General features: G+C 43.7%; 1 pseudogene; it reads left to right on the forward strand.

Moving 5' to 3' along the window:
• LOC141258834 (cytochrome P450 2K6-like) overlaps positions 1-15,165 on the forward strand; it is a 228,435-nt pseudogene that overhangs the window by 136,001 nt on the left and 77,269 nt on the right.

Genomic DNA, 15,165 nt, shown 5'->3' on the forward strand with positions numbered 1-15,165 from the left:
GCAGTTCCTGGGTGCATTGAGAAGGGAGTATAAAAGGTGGGCACCATCTTAGTTCAGTGCAGAGAAGTCTGAGCAGAAGTGGCAGGGAGCAGGGGCTCTGCATGAGCTCTGCTCCGGAGGCGGGCCTAGTAACAGAGGCCCAGGCCTCGAAGAGGGAGAAGGAAGGAAGAGGAGCGGAGAAGGCTCCAGGAACGAGGAATGAAGGGATCCCAGGGGTGCGGACGGGCGAGTCGCCACCGCACGCCCGAATCCACCTGCGTGGAGGGGTCAGGCCAAAGGGGGAGACCGGTCCCCGAACTAGTGGAGGCAGGAAACGACCCTCAGCTAGAAACCGGAGGCTCTGACATTTTATGTGGCGCAGCCCCTCGCTACACCCGCTAGGAAGGCACCACATAGGGTCAGGGAAACTGGCGCCAAGTTTACCAAGAGGAGGCCCAAGGCAGCCGGACAGAAGTGTTGGTAAGAAAGGCCAGACAAAGGACACACAAAGGGGGTCCTGTGAAGTGCTCCAAAGTTATCTGGGAGTTGTCTGAGCCCCTCACCTGGTGAGCACAGTACGACGTGGGCAGCCGTTACCTGCAGACGTGGTCTGGATAATAAGAACTGTGAGTAAAGGCCCTGAACTGCATCACTGACTCCGTGTCGTTACTGCTGCTGCCCTGCACCATCACCCCCATCCTCCGCATACACTGCCCTGAGGCTATACTCCTCCCGTGGGGAGTTATGCTACGCTCTGCTGCACCCACAACACCAGCCTCAGTGGTCTGCCCTGTAGTGGCGGTTCACTCTGACCGCAATCCACGGGTGGCGTAGTCGGACATTTAAACATGAAAACCACATAAATAGTTCCGCCACTGGTTTGACCGCCCTGAGCAACGGAACTGGGTCGCCGCCACGAAGACTACAACCACCAACATCCGCCAAAAAGGGTCCGGCTCCGGGTGTCCCAAGGCCCAGGGGGTGCGTCAGAACATTTTCATCACCTTTCACAATCACCAATGGGACAAGGCAGTGATGTCCTCTGTCCCCTCTCTTATACATCCTAGTGACGGAGCACCTGCTCTCATCAATTCGCCATAACCCCAATATTAGGTGGATTGAGGTGGGAGGCACCGAGTACAAGTGCTCTCTATTTGCTGATGATGTCCTAGTATATATCACTCAATCACATATATCCATCCATGCTGTTATGGCTGAAATAGATCACTTTGTTACATGGTAAAATTTTAAAATCAATGCAGCGAAGTCTGAGGCCCTCGATGTCTCCCTCCCCAAATCCATATAGGATTCCATCCAGTCCAACTTTCCCTTTGCCTGGCCCTCACAGGGTATCAAATACTTAGGAATTCCTATTCATAGAGACCTCTCCCATCTATGTTATCTTAATTTTGGGCCCTTTATTGAACAACTCCATACAGACCACGGTTGGCAAGTTAGAACTGTAAGATTCACTACGTGAACCACTGGTGTTTTGTGGAAAAGCACATGTACACTGCGTTCCAAATTATTATACAAAAAGTGTTTAGGAGTGATAAGGGAAGAATTTGTTTGTTTGTCAGTTAAACTCATTGATGGTGATGTGTGTCAGGGCTCTTTATATCACTGTAAGCAATTGCAGACACCTGTGCTAATTAGTTTGGCAGGTGTGTCCAATGAAAGGCAAGACTACTTAAGAAGGCTCTCTCACATTATTAAGCAGCCTACATTTTCTGCCAAAATGGGAAAGAAAAAGGATGTGTCGGCTGCTGAGAAGCAACAAATTGTGGAGCGTTTAGGTCAAGGCATGAATACAATCAACATTGTGCGATGATCAGGATGAAGTGTCTTGGCAATCAAGAAGTATGTAGCTGATTCACAGTACACACGTGTGCGTGCTGATAAGGGCAAATTGAGGACTCTTTCCTACAGGCAATTACGTCAGGTTGAAAGAGCAGCGGCAAAAAAGCCTTGTCATAGCAGCAGACAAGTTTTTGAAGCTGCTTGTGCCTCCAACGTCCCCCGAACAACAAGATGCAGGGTCCTTCAGAGGTTTGCAGCTGTGAATGCGCCATCCTGTCGACCTCCTCTATCCACTTCACACAAGCAGAAACGGCTCCAGTGGGCCAAACATTACATGAAGACTGATTTCAAAACTGTTTTGTTCACGGATGAGTGCCGTGCAGCGCTCGATGGTCCAGATGGATGGAGTGGAGGATGGCTGGTTGATGGACACCCCACGCAAACACGGCTACAGCGCCAACAAGGAGGAGGTGGAGTAATGTTTTGGGCTGGAATCATGGGGAGAGAGATTGTCGGCCCCTTTAGGATCCCTGAAGGCGCTAAAGATGAACTCCATAATGTATGTGGATTTTCTCAAACAGCACTTCCTGCCATGGTTCAAGAAGAAGAACCGTGTATTTCACAGCAAGATCATTTTTCTGCATGATAATGCACCATCTCATGCTGCACATAAAACATCTGCATCTCTGGCTGATATGGGCATAAAAGGGGACAAACTTATGGTGTGACCCCCATGCTCCCCTGACCTCTACCCCATTCAGAACCTTTGGAGCATCATTAAAAGGAGTGTCTATGATGGCGGGAGGCAGTTCACATCTAAGCAACAGCTCTGGGAGGGTATTCTGTCCTCATGCAAAACAATTGAAGCAGAAACCATCCAAAACCTGACAAATTCAATGGACGAGAGAGTTCAGAAGCTCCTTTCGAACAAGGGGTCCTATGTGAAAATGTAACATCACCTAGAATAAAGTTTTGAGTTGAAAACTGTTTGATTTCAGTTTCTAACAACCTGCTAATGCTTATAATTTCAAAAATGACCATTTTTTTGGTCTTTATTAAAATGAAAAGGTTGATCGAAAAGTTTGGGGGATCTAAGAGTGTGGCAACCCAGTAGTCATGATTACTTCGAATTCTGACAATATGAGGGTCATGCTGCAGGTAGTGCAGCAAGAAGGCACTTATGTGCCTTGCGCATCTCGGAGCCCCAAAATTATTTTCCGGGCTAGATGCAGCTAAAAATTATTTTTAATTTTAAATCTGGTGAAGCTTTAGTATAGATGGCCTAATAGGATCAGTGCTGCACACTGCTACAAAGCCCAAATTATTTTCCAGTCAAGATACAGATAAACATGATTAGTAATTTGAAAGCTTAAAACGGTTGGTAGGGTGATTTTAACCAATCATCAAGCTTTTACTCTCCCCAGGATGACACAGGGGTAGAAAAGTCGTTTCGGATCCATGATTTGTTCATCTTTATGAACGTGAGTCTGTCTACATTATCAGTGGAGAGCCGCGTGCGCTTATCTGTCAGCACACCACCAGCAGCGCTGAACACACGTTCAGACAGAACGCTGGCTGCGGGGCATGACAAGATCTCCAAGGCGTAAGTGGCTAGCTCCGGCCATCTATCCAGATTGGAAGCCCAAAAAGAGCAAGGGTCCAGTGACACAGTCGTGGCTTCAATGTTTACTATGTGTCAGACTTCTTGTCTCCTGTGGCCTTGCAAAGGATGGGCTAAAAAAGTGGTGAAATGATTCCGCAAAATTGATGTTACCAGCAGATACTGTGGTTCTGTTACGGTTTGAGTGCTGAACACTTGACGGTCCCACGGTTGGCAAGTTGGAACTGTGAGATTCACTACGTGCACCACTGGTATTTTGTGGAAAAGCACATGTAAGATTCTGCAACAGTCTCTGCTGATACTCCTGCATGCGTGCATCCCTTTCTATGGCAGGAATAATTTCTGCAAATTTACTTTTGTACCGGGGATCTAACAGTGTGGCAACCCAGTAGTCAGGATTATTTCTAATTCTCACAATTCGAGGGTCATGTTGCAGGTAGTGCAGCAAGAAGGCACTCATGTGTGTTGCGCATCCAGGAGCACCAAGTCCCTGTTGTGTTGGTGGCGAGGTAACAATCATGCTTCCTTCCTCTGTCCTCTCCTCCCAACCTCGCACAACAGAAATGTGATCAAGGTCTCCCTCATCTGATGAGTCTTCCATCAGTTCGTCCTCCACTTCTTCCTGGGCTCCTGCACCTTCCTCACTAGTTTGGCTGCTACCATGCGCCCTGGTAAAACCATCTCCCCCACCCTCACATGCCTGCCGCCTTGGTGCTGCCGACCGTCTGGACCTTGCAGATGTTAGCCCTTCCGCATACAACTCCTCCTCCTCTACTTCCTCCACCTCCTCTTGTGCCACCACCTGACTCCGAATTCTGTTTAACATGTGCTCCAGCATGTAAATCACCGGAATAGTCATGCTGATAATGGCATCGTCAGCACTAAACATCTTCGTCGCCATTTCAAAACTGTGCAGAAGGGTGCATAGGTCCCTGATCTGAGACCACTCCTCCAGCGTGATTTGCCCCACCTCTGAATCTCGTTGGCCCAGGCTATACGTCAGAACGTATTGCACCAGGGCTTGTCGGTGCTGCCACAGTCGCTGCAACATGTGCAGAGTTGAATTCGACCGGGTAGGCACATCGCATTTTAGCCGGTGAAGTGGCAGGCCCAACGACTTCTGTAGAGATGTAAGTCGCTGAGCTGCGGGATGCGAACGGCGGAAGTGAGCACACAGCGACCGTGCCCTCTGCAGAAGGCCATCTAGTCTGGGATAGTGGGCTAAAAATTGCTGGACAACCAGGTTCAACACGTGAGCCATACAAGGCACGTGTGTGACATTGCCCCGGCGAAGGGCCGCACCCAGGTTTGCAGCATTGTCGCACACGGCCTTCCCTGGTTTCAGGTCCAGTGGAGACAACCATTCATGAAATTGGTTCTCCAGAGCTGACCACAACTCCTCAGCTGTGTGACTCACATTTCCCAGACATTTCAATGTAAAAACCGCCTGATGACGTTGAGCCCTACTGCCAGCATAGTAAGGAGGTGTGCAGGATCCCTTCTGCGCAGTTAGAAAGCTTGTGGCATGACCAGACAGGCTTTGGGTGCAGGTGGAAGACCGAAAGGAGGTTGAGGAGGCAGAAGCAGTGGAGGAACTTTGACATAAAGAGGATTGACGCACAACTCGTGGGGACGGCAAGACTTGGACAGCAGCCCCTTGTCCTGCTGTCACCATAGTTACCCAGTGCCCAGTCAGCGACATGTAACGCCCCTGTCCATGCCTACTCGTCCAAGTGTCTGTGGTGAAATGCACCCTGTCACACACAGAGTTTCTCAAAGAAGCGGTGATGTTATGTGCGACATGCTGGTGGAGCGCAGGCACACCTTTCTTTGAGAAGTAGTGCCGACTGGGCATCTGGTACTGGGGCACTGCGACGGACATAAGGTCTCGAAAATCCTCTGTGTCCACCAGGCGGAAAGGCAGCATTTCTGTAGCCAAGAGCTTGCAGATGGTGAAATTCAACCTCTTAGCTTTCTCATGGCTAGGAGGAAATGGTCTTTTACTTGTCCACATCTGAGGGACCGAGGGCTGGCTATTGTGCTTAGACGGGGTTGATAAGGGTGTCCCCGGCAAACTGCCGGTCTGTGAGGAAGATGCAGGCGGACATGTTAGGTTGCCTTGATCCAAAGGTGGTGCTATCGATGTCGGACAGCGCTCAACACCAGCTGGTGTTACCACCTCCAAAGAAAATGATGACCTGCCAATCACGCTGGCTGTTGCGGGTAAAGAGGTGGCAGGTCTGCGCCCCAAAACAGGTGTGACTGCTGTCCCCCCAGTCACAGAGGATGAAGAGGCCGCGGATGCACAAGATATGGCAGACGGTGATTGGCCCGGCCAGCTAGGCCGCATTGTAGCACACTGAGCTTCCCACTGCAACTTATGCTTCATGTCCATGTGCCGGTTCATGCATGAAGTACTCAAACTATGTATTTTTTGGCCTCTACTTAGCTTTTGCTGACAAATGTTACAGATAACACGAGTTGGGTCATCTTTATCGATCTGAAAAAATGCCCAGGCTATGCAAGGCTTAGCACCCATGCGACCTGAAGAGCCACCACGACTTGTGGTGAGAGGCAGAGTTGTGTTTGAGGATGCAGTTGTTGACGTGCTTCCAGTACTACGTCTCTGTCCAGGAAGGCGCAACCTGACCTTGTCGTCACTAGCATCTTCCTCCACCTCCTCTGCTGACCTCATCTCTTGGCTGACTGTGGGTTGACAGTAAGTGGGATCTCCGACCTCATCATCATCACCCTGTGCGTTATCACACCCGTCGTCCTCAGAGCCAACCTGTTCCTGCCCTGACAAAAAACTAAAGTTGTCGCTCCAATCAGGTATTTGAGTCTTATCATCATCTTCCTCATTGTCTCCACCAACAGGAGTTACAGTTTGGGAATGAGGGTCTACATTATGGTCAGAACCTTCTGCGTCTGGTCCTGGATCCGACTCATAAAGATTCTGGGCATCAGTGCAGATCATTTCCTCGTCTGGATTCACAGAAGCGCTGGAGTCGACCTCTGATTCCCAGGCTATAGTATGAGTAAACAGCTCTGCAGACTCAACCATCTGTTCTACCTCATACTCAGACGGGCAGCTGGAGATTTGGGAGCTGTGAGGAAGCAAGTGCGATTTGGGTGACACCTTTGAGGACTGGAGTATTTGTGATGTTGAAGTTGATGTGGAGGAGAGCCCACTTAAAGGAGCACTTGATATCCGTTGAAGCACCTGCTGTTTTTGTGCCTCATCTGGAATTTGTAGCGATTGGCGTGGCCGTAAGAAAGGGATCTTATCACATTGTCCGCTAAAAGAAGTAGACATTTTAGTTTGGCTGGAAGATGGTCTTTCTTCTGCAGATGTTACTGTTGCTTTAACACCTACCCCACGGACACAACCTTTTTTCCCCTTCCCAACACGCCTATTCCCCTTTCCACCAGCAGCAGGCCTTTTTCCACTCATTTTGGTGGTTAACTAATTCACAACTCTGGAGTTGTTTGCACAAAAAAACAATGGATGATAACCGAGCAGAGCTGAGTGGCCAAACTGTGGTATTAGGCCAAAACTATTGGCTGGGTTAGATGCAGAAAAAAATTATTTTGAATTTGCAACCTGATGGAGGTCAGTATAGATGGACTAATACAAATAGTCCCACACACTGCTAGAAGCCCAAATATTTTTTCAGAGGTACTGTAGATGCAGATAAAAATTATTTTTAATTTGCAACCTGATGGAGGTCAGTATAGATGGACTAATAGACCAAGTCCCACACACTGCTAGAAGCCCAAATATTTTTTCAGAGCTAGATGCAGAAAAAAATTATTTTTAATTTGCAACCTGATGGAGGTCAGTATAGATGGACTAATAGACCAAGTCCCACACACTGCTAGAAGCCCAAATATTTTTTCAGAGCTAGATGCAGAAAAAAATTATTTTTAATTTGCAACCTGATGGAGGTCAGTATTGATGGACTAATAGACCAAGTCCCACACACCGCTAGAAGCCCAACTATTTTTTCAGAGCTAGATGCAGAAAAAAATTATATTCAGTTTGCAACCTGATGGAGGTCAGTATAGATGGACTAATAGAATGATGCTATGCCCAAAAGATTTTACTTCACTAGGTGCAGTATAAAAATTGGTATTCTATACACAGGTGTTATATCTTGCAACACAGATAGGCTACTCCACTGACTAACACACTCTGCAATAGGCCAAAAAGGATTAGCTTTGCTAGATTCAGCCAAATGCTGTGAAAAAAACTTGCACAGCACTGGCACAGACCTGCCTGGCAAAAACTGATAGGAACTCATGTAACCTAGTCCTGAAAAGGACTCCAATTACAATTAGTCTTTACTCCCACAACCTATCTATTTAAGAGCACAGACCTCCCTGATAAAAGTCGTAGGAAATGCTGTAACCTAGTCCTTAAAAGGACTGCAATCACAACTATTCCCTACTCCCAAGCTATCTGTATATTTGTGCGAAAATTGGCTTGAAATTAACAAGGTATAGCGCACACAGCAACAGCGGTGCCGTCTAACACGCAGCTGCAGCAGTGAGAAAATGGTGGCGACGGGGAAAATGGCTTGGTCTTATAGGGCAAGGACATGTGACATACACTGCCAATCACACATGCCCTTGCTTGTGTGAAAAAAAGCACTTCGCTCCGTGTGTGCGCTGCTGATAGGCTGACAGATTGCACCTCCCCACTGCAAATGCGGGAAAGAGAAAAAAAAATGGAGATCTTCATTGTTCCTGCAGAGATCCATCCCCTGCCCCTCCCCCCACCCCGCTGTACACTCAAACTGCGTATTAACATTAATTTTCATCATTACTGAGAAAAAATCCAGTTATGATTTTGGTGCACGAACAGTTATCGAACATAACCTCGAACAGCCGAATTTTTCTCAAATTGTTCGTGTTCGCCGAACGGCTCGAACACCGCCCAAAACAGCTCGAATTTGAGATTGGCGAACAGTTCGAGTAGAACAACGCTCATCTCTACTCATCACAATGAAACAAGACCAGAAAAAGAGAAATATAGCATTTCAGATGACACAAATGTAAGCCTCTCTACCACATACCCAGACTCCAGAGTCACAATTGGTATGCGATAGCTTGGTTCTCTGTTACATGTTTTACATCGGTGACTAGGACTTTAAGTTACACCTCTGAGGAGTAAAAAAAAGTTTTACACTATCCTTAATTCTTAAGTCCAGAAGAAGCAGAGTAATTATTCAGAATTTGGTAGTTCACAACTTAGCGATAAATTTTCGGTGTCTACTGTTCTGAATACTTGCATATTAACAAACATCAAGACTCTAAATAATAGAATAGCTGTGACTTTGTCTCCATTTTACACAGAAAAGTCCCCAAAAGTGCCAGAAACACCCTTTTTGAATAAACTTAGCCCTCCTTTGCTCCAGTTTTTGTAGGACAGTCCTTCAAAATACAGTACTGTTGGCATACATTATATGTACTTGTAGCTATATGTACTGAAGTGGAGACATGTCTGTTTGCTTTACAATAGACTGTTATCCATAATGCACAGACTTGTTTTACAGCTCTCACCTTTGGGAGAAGGACTTATAGATAAACTGCATATTGAGAAACACATTGCATTTACTGACTAGAGGGAAACTTTATACTCTTATTATTTCATCTCTTTTGCAGCTCGCCAAGACATACGGCCCAGTGTACAGTATAAAGATTGGAGCCCAGGAAATGGTTGTATTGTCTGGATATGAGGTTGTGAAAGAAGCTCTTGTGAACCAAGCAGAGATGTTCGCCGACAGACCGAAAGTACCTGTTTTCACGGATTTTTCCAAAGGATACGGTAATATTTATATGTGCTCTGATTAACCCTTAATGACCACAAATCTACCTTTTGCAATGACCCTAAAGATAAGAAAATTGAGACCCCTGATGAACAAAAATCCATCGGGTGTTAGTGGCATACTATAGTTAACATGCTGCTACATTGGTTATGATCAGTGTCAGCACCAATCATGGGAATTTAAACTCCCTACATGCTGCTGCCTGTAAGAGCAGTGGCATGTAGAGATTAAGGCTAGAAAGCTGGAAGGACAATAAGCACAATAGGATCTTACCAGGATAAAAGGGTGAAATAGTGGGCAATGGTGCTCACCTGGTAAGTTTGTGTGATCATATTATGGCTACTGTAGACACGCGGCTTGGAGAACGTCAGAGAATGGAATAAAATGGGTTAAATCTGCGCTGCCAGTGAATGATGATGGAAAAGGAGACAGAACTCAAGGAATGGGTAAAAGAAGGGATTTGTCAGGAAGTGTTTTGTTCAATTAAAGGACTTTTTTCTGTGTGTGTCTTTCTTACTTTTGAATACAGGGTAAGTAATGGGGGTGTCTTATAGACCTCTCCATTACTAAACCCTGGGCTTGATGTTAGCTGACATTAAAAAACATTACCCCACTTGCCAACACAGCAGGGCAAGTGAGAAGAGCAAGGCAAAGTGCCAGAATTTGCGCATCTAATTGATACTCCATTTCTGAGGTGGATAAGGGCTGATTTTTTAGTTTGGGAAGGGGCCAATATCCATGGCCCCTTCCCTGCCTATTAATATCAGCCCCCAGCTGTCAGCTTTAGCTTGGCTGGTTGTCAAAAATGGGAGGGACCTCATGCCGTTTTTTAAATCATTTATTTAAATAATTAAATTGGCAAGCCCAGTGGTTAGTAATGGAGAGCCATCTATAACACATCCACATTACTAACCCAGTAGTGTCAGACATAAAACAGCAGACATCAACCCCAAAACTATTACCCCACTTGCCAATGCATCACAGTAAGTGGGAAGAGCCGAGGCTAAGTATCAAAAATGGCACATCTAATGGATGCGCCATTTCTGGGGCGGCAGAGGGCTGGTGTTCATTGTCCCTCTCCAGCCTATTAATATCAGCCCACAGCTGGCTGCTTAGCCTTTGCAAGTTATTAAATATAGGGGGGACCCCATGTCATTTATTGGGGAGTCACCCCATTTTACTAACCAATAAAGACTACGCAGACAGCTGTGAGCTGATATTAATAGCCTGTAAAGCTCCATGTTTATCGCCCCCTTACCAGGCTATTTAAACTACCTCTCAGCTGTCTGCTTTCCCTCAGGTGGTTAATAAAAATTAGGGGGACCCCACACAATTTTTTTCTTTTCTTTTTAACTAAATACAAGTACAGAAATCTACACATGCAAGGCACTGATTATATATCACACTAATATCTTTCTTACTATGTGACTGGTGAATACTCTCATCAGCATGCGCCTGTTCTCACTGCTATCAGCGAGACCAGGCATACCCTGATGAGAGTTGTACTCATCAGCCGACGCCTGACCAGAGGTAACTTTTTCACCGCCAGTCATAGCTGCTGGCTCACATTCTGTTATTTGTGTGACAGTGTGGGAACTGCAGTACTGTAGCCAGAGGTAATGTCAGTAAGGTTACGGCCAATCAGAGCCAGTGTTTCCTCTCACTGTCTCACAGATGACAGAATTTAAACCACTGGATATTTGGGCCCCCCGTTTGAATGAGGTCTGGGTTCAGGATCAAGTTCGGGTATCATTCTGGTACCTGAACCGAACTTTTTTATAAAGTTCGGCTGAATCCAACGGACATTAACATTCATGGGTCCTCCCATCCCTATTAGGGATTAATGATAAGTTTAAACTAATTCTCCCAATGCCACCACGAAGGTCATCATTGAAGCAGTAGGACTGGAATGCTAGTTTGAGAAGAGGAAGCAAAGTTAAAAATTATTATATCTAAAGCATAGGAAGTAAAGCTAAAAATTATTAATTCTAATTCTCAGGTATTGTCTTCTCTAGTGGACATAGCTGGAAAGCCATGCGACGGTTTACTCTTTCCACATTACGTGATTTCGGTATGGGGAAAAGAACTATAGAAGACAAGATTAATGAGGAAATCAATTATTTAATGACAGTCTTTAAATCCTACAAAGGTCAGAAATTATTGTTACTATGCTGGCGTTTAAATATGTGTATAGTGCTGAGTGGATTGATCCGCGGAGAACAGAGTTTGAGACAAATTTTCTGCAGTTTGCAATTTAATGCTATTTTGAACAATTTGAGATTCAATTTACGGTCGAACAAAAAAAAAAAATGTACCCTGCACAATTTCCCAAACTGCTTGCACCATAATGACCTACAGCTATGACATCTAGCAGATTATCCTACTTTGCACTGTGGTGGTCATTACCTGTGCCAACACAATTCAGCAGTTCCTAGTGGAGCACAGTTTGTACAGTAGAGTCGTTTCCCATCGCCAGATTCACTGAGTAAGTCTCTCTCGCCTCTAGATTGTAAGCTCTTATATTCAGCAGGGTTCTGTTTTTCTCTTTAGCGTCTTCCCCACTTGTATTTTCAGAGAAAATATAAGCTTTATAGTATTGAGATTTGCTCAAACTTATTTGTCATAAATCTGCGTACTATTCCATTACCAAAATGTTTAATAGCTAAAACTACTATAATATACAATAATGTACTGTATTACTATAATAGTAACATCTGTGTATAAGAAAAAATAGCTTTAATACTGCTTACTATCTACAAAATACAACTAATATAATACTGCCTCCTATGTACAAGAATATTACTGATATAATACTGTCCAAGATGGGTAACAAGAATATATCTACTGCAATACTTCATTCACTCATACATACAATATTATAACTACTACAATACTTTACCCTATGTATAAGATTACAGCTAATACAATAATTTTCGATAATAAATCATATAATAATGCTCATATGTTCATAAAAATAACTACTATAATACTGCCCTTAAGTAAAAGAATATAACTAGCGTGGGACAATGTTTGCCCGCTATCTTATCCTTCTTCTCTACTAGATTTCTAAAACTTAACAAGGATAAAACAGAATTAATCCTCTTTCCTCCTTCTCATTCATCCCCCCCATCTGACCTATCTATAAAAGTCAATGGCTGTTCACTCTCCTCAGTCCCACAAGTTCGCTGCCTTGGCGTGATCCTGGACTCTGATCTCTCCTTCAAACCACATATCCAAGCCCTTTCCACTTCCTGCCGACTCCAACTCAGAAATATCTCACGGATCCGCACATTCCTCGACCACGAATCTGCAAAAACACTAGTGCATTCCCTCATCATCTCCCGCCTCGACTACTGCAACCTCCTGCTCTGTGGCCTCCCTTCCAACAGTTTTGCACACCTCCAATCTATCCTAAACTCTGCTGCCCAACTAATCCACCTGTCCCCCTGCTATTCCCCGGCCTTTCCTCTCTGTCAATCCCTTCACTGACTCCCCTTTGCCCAGAGGCTCCAGTTCCAAAAACCCTAACCAAAGCATACAAAGTCATCCACAACCTGTCTCCTCAATATATCTGTTAATTAGTCTTCAGTAGATACCTGCATGCAAGCTCCGATCCTCAAAAGATCTCCTTCTCTACTCCCCTCTTATCTCCTCTTCCCACAATCACATACAAGATTTCTCCCGTGCTTCCCCCCTACTCTGGAACTCTCTTCTCAAACACATCAGACTCTCGCCTACCGTGGAAACCTTCAAAAGGAACCTAAAGACCCACCTCTTCCAATAAGAATACAACCAGCAATAACCATTGCTCCACCACTCACTGCACGACTAGCTCTACCCTCACCTACCGTATCCTCACCCATCCCTTGTAGACTGTGAGCGCTCGCGGGCAGGGTCCTCTCTCCTCCTGTACCAGTCGCCGTCACGTTTTGTTAAAGATCATTGTAATTGTTTTTGTATGTATACCCCTTTTTCTCATATATAGCGCCATGGAATAAATGGCGCTAAAATAATAAACAATAATAATAACTACTATATTACTGCTCCAATATACAAGAACATAACTCCTATAAAACGTCTATATACAAGAATATAACTACTATAATACTGCCTCCTATGTGTAAGAATATAACTACTATAGCACTGCCCTCTATGTACAAGAATATTACTATTATAATACTGCCCCTTACATACAGGAATACAACTACTAGTAATACTGCTCCTGTTTACAAGAATATAACTACAATAATACTGCTCCTATATACGAGAATATAACTACTATAATACTGCCCCTATATACAAAAATATGACTACTATAATACTTCTCCTATGAACAAGAATATAACTACTATAATACTGCTCCTATGTACAATAATATAACTATTATAATACTGCTCCTATGTTCAAGTATATAACTACCAGAATACTGCTCCCTATGTACTAGAATATAACTACTATAATACTGCTCTTATGAACAAGTATATAACTACTATAATACTGCTCCCTATGTGCAAGAATATAACTACCATAATACTGCTCCCTATGTACAAAAATATGACTACTATAATACTTCTATGTACAAGAATATAACTACTATAATGCTGCCCCTATATATAAGGATATAACTACTATAATACTGCTCCTATGAACAAGAATATAACTACTATAATACTGCTCCTATGTACAATAATATAACTATTATAATACTGCTCCTATGTACAAGAATATAACTACTAGAATACTACTCCCTATGTACAAGAATATAACTACTATAATACTGCTCCTATGTACAAGAATATAACTACTAGAATACTGCTCCTATGTACAAGTATATAACTACTATAATACTGCCCCCATGTACAAGAATATAACTATTATAATACTGCCCCTATGTACAAGAATATAAACATTATCTTACCCTATGTTTTTTTGTTCTTTTAGGCGAACCTTTCAACAGCACCATTACAATGAACACAGCCATCTGTAATATCATTGTAGCCATATTATTTGGACATCGTTTTGACTATGATGACCAAAAACTTCACAGACTTTTGAAATTAGTAATGGAAAATGTCAAAATTATTGGCAGCCCCATGGCCTTGGTAAGTTTATTTTTCCCATAATGTTTTATGATAATGTAGTCCATAATGCAAAGGTCGGGCAGGGGTGGTGAGGTAGGTGTTTTTGTACAGTGTCCATTTTCGGACATGATCAGATACCAAAATCAAACATCAGAATGATGTCAGTTTGAGGCTAAATACCCTGTCTGAAAGCTGATTTTGTTAAGTGATTCTGACGAGTGATTCTGACGAGTGATTCTGACGAGTGATTCTGACAAGTGACTTTTACAATTGTAATAATAATAATAAAAAAATAGTCACTTTTTCACTGATGGGACTTGAACCCAAAATACTGTGCTTAGAAACCAGTTCACTAACCACTAAGCTATTAACTCAGTTGAAGAGACCTTTGAGTTCTATTTGGTTATATTATTTCCAGCGCAAACTTGATTGAAACTCATTGGGACTTATGCACAGACTGCAAGCAAGCCAAATTCAAATGTTGTTTGATTTTGATGTGTGAGTCAGATGTGTGACTTTCTTCAAACATCAGAATCAGAATGACTTTTTGTCACCCTGAGTATTTTCATGGTTGATCTCATAAGACAAGAAAAGCTGCCAGCTACTATCACTTTATTGGACAACTCAATGGTAAGGCATCAGCCTCTGAAGCTACAGTGTCTTGGTTCAATCCCAATAAAAATATCATTATTTTTTTTTAATTATGCCTGTTTAGCACACAAACTACAGGGGTGTTTTACTTTTAATATCTGACATTTTGATTGTCATCCTGACGTGTTAAGAGTTTCAGACATGCTGTCTATTTGCATGGTAAATTACATAGCCAAAGTAAATTTGGAGGCATTAATTTACT

The sequence above is a fragment of the Phyllobates terribilis genome, unplaced genomic scaffold, assembly GCF_046119375.1.
Source record: "Phyllobates terribilis strain yellow unplaced genomic scaffold, ASM4611937v1 Scaffold_3__8_contigs__length_932513732, whole genome shotgun sequence".
In the NCBI taxonomy this organism is placed as follows: Eukaryota; Metazoa; Chordata; class Amphibia; order Anura; family Dendrobatidae; genus Phyllobates; species Phyllobates terribilis.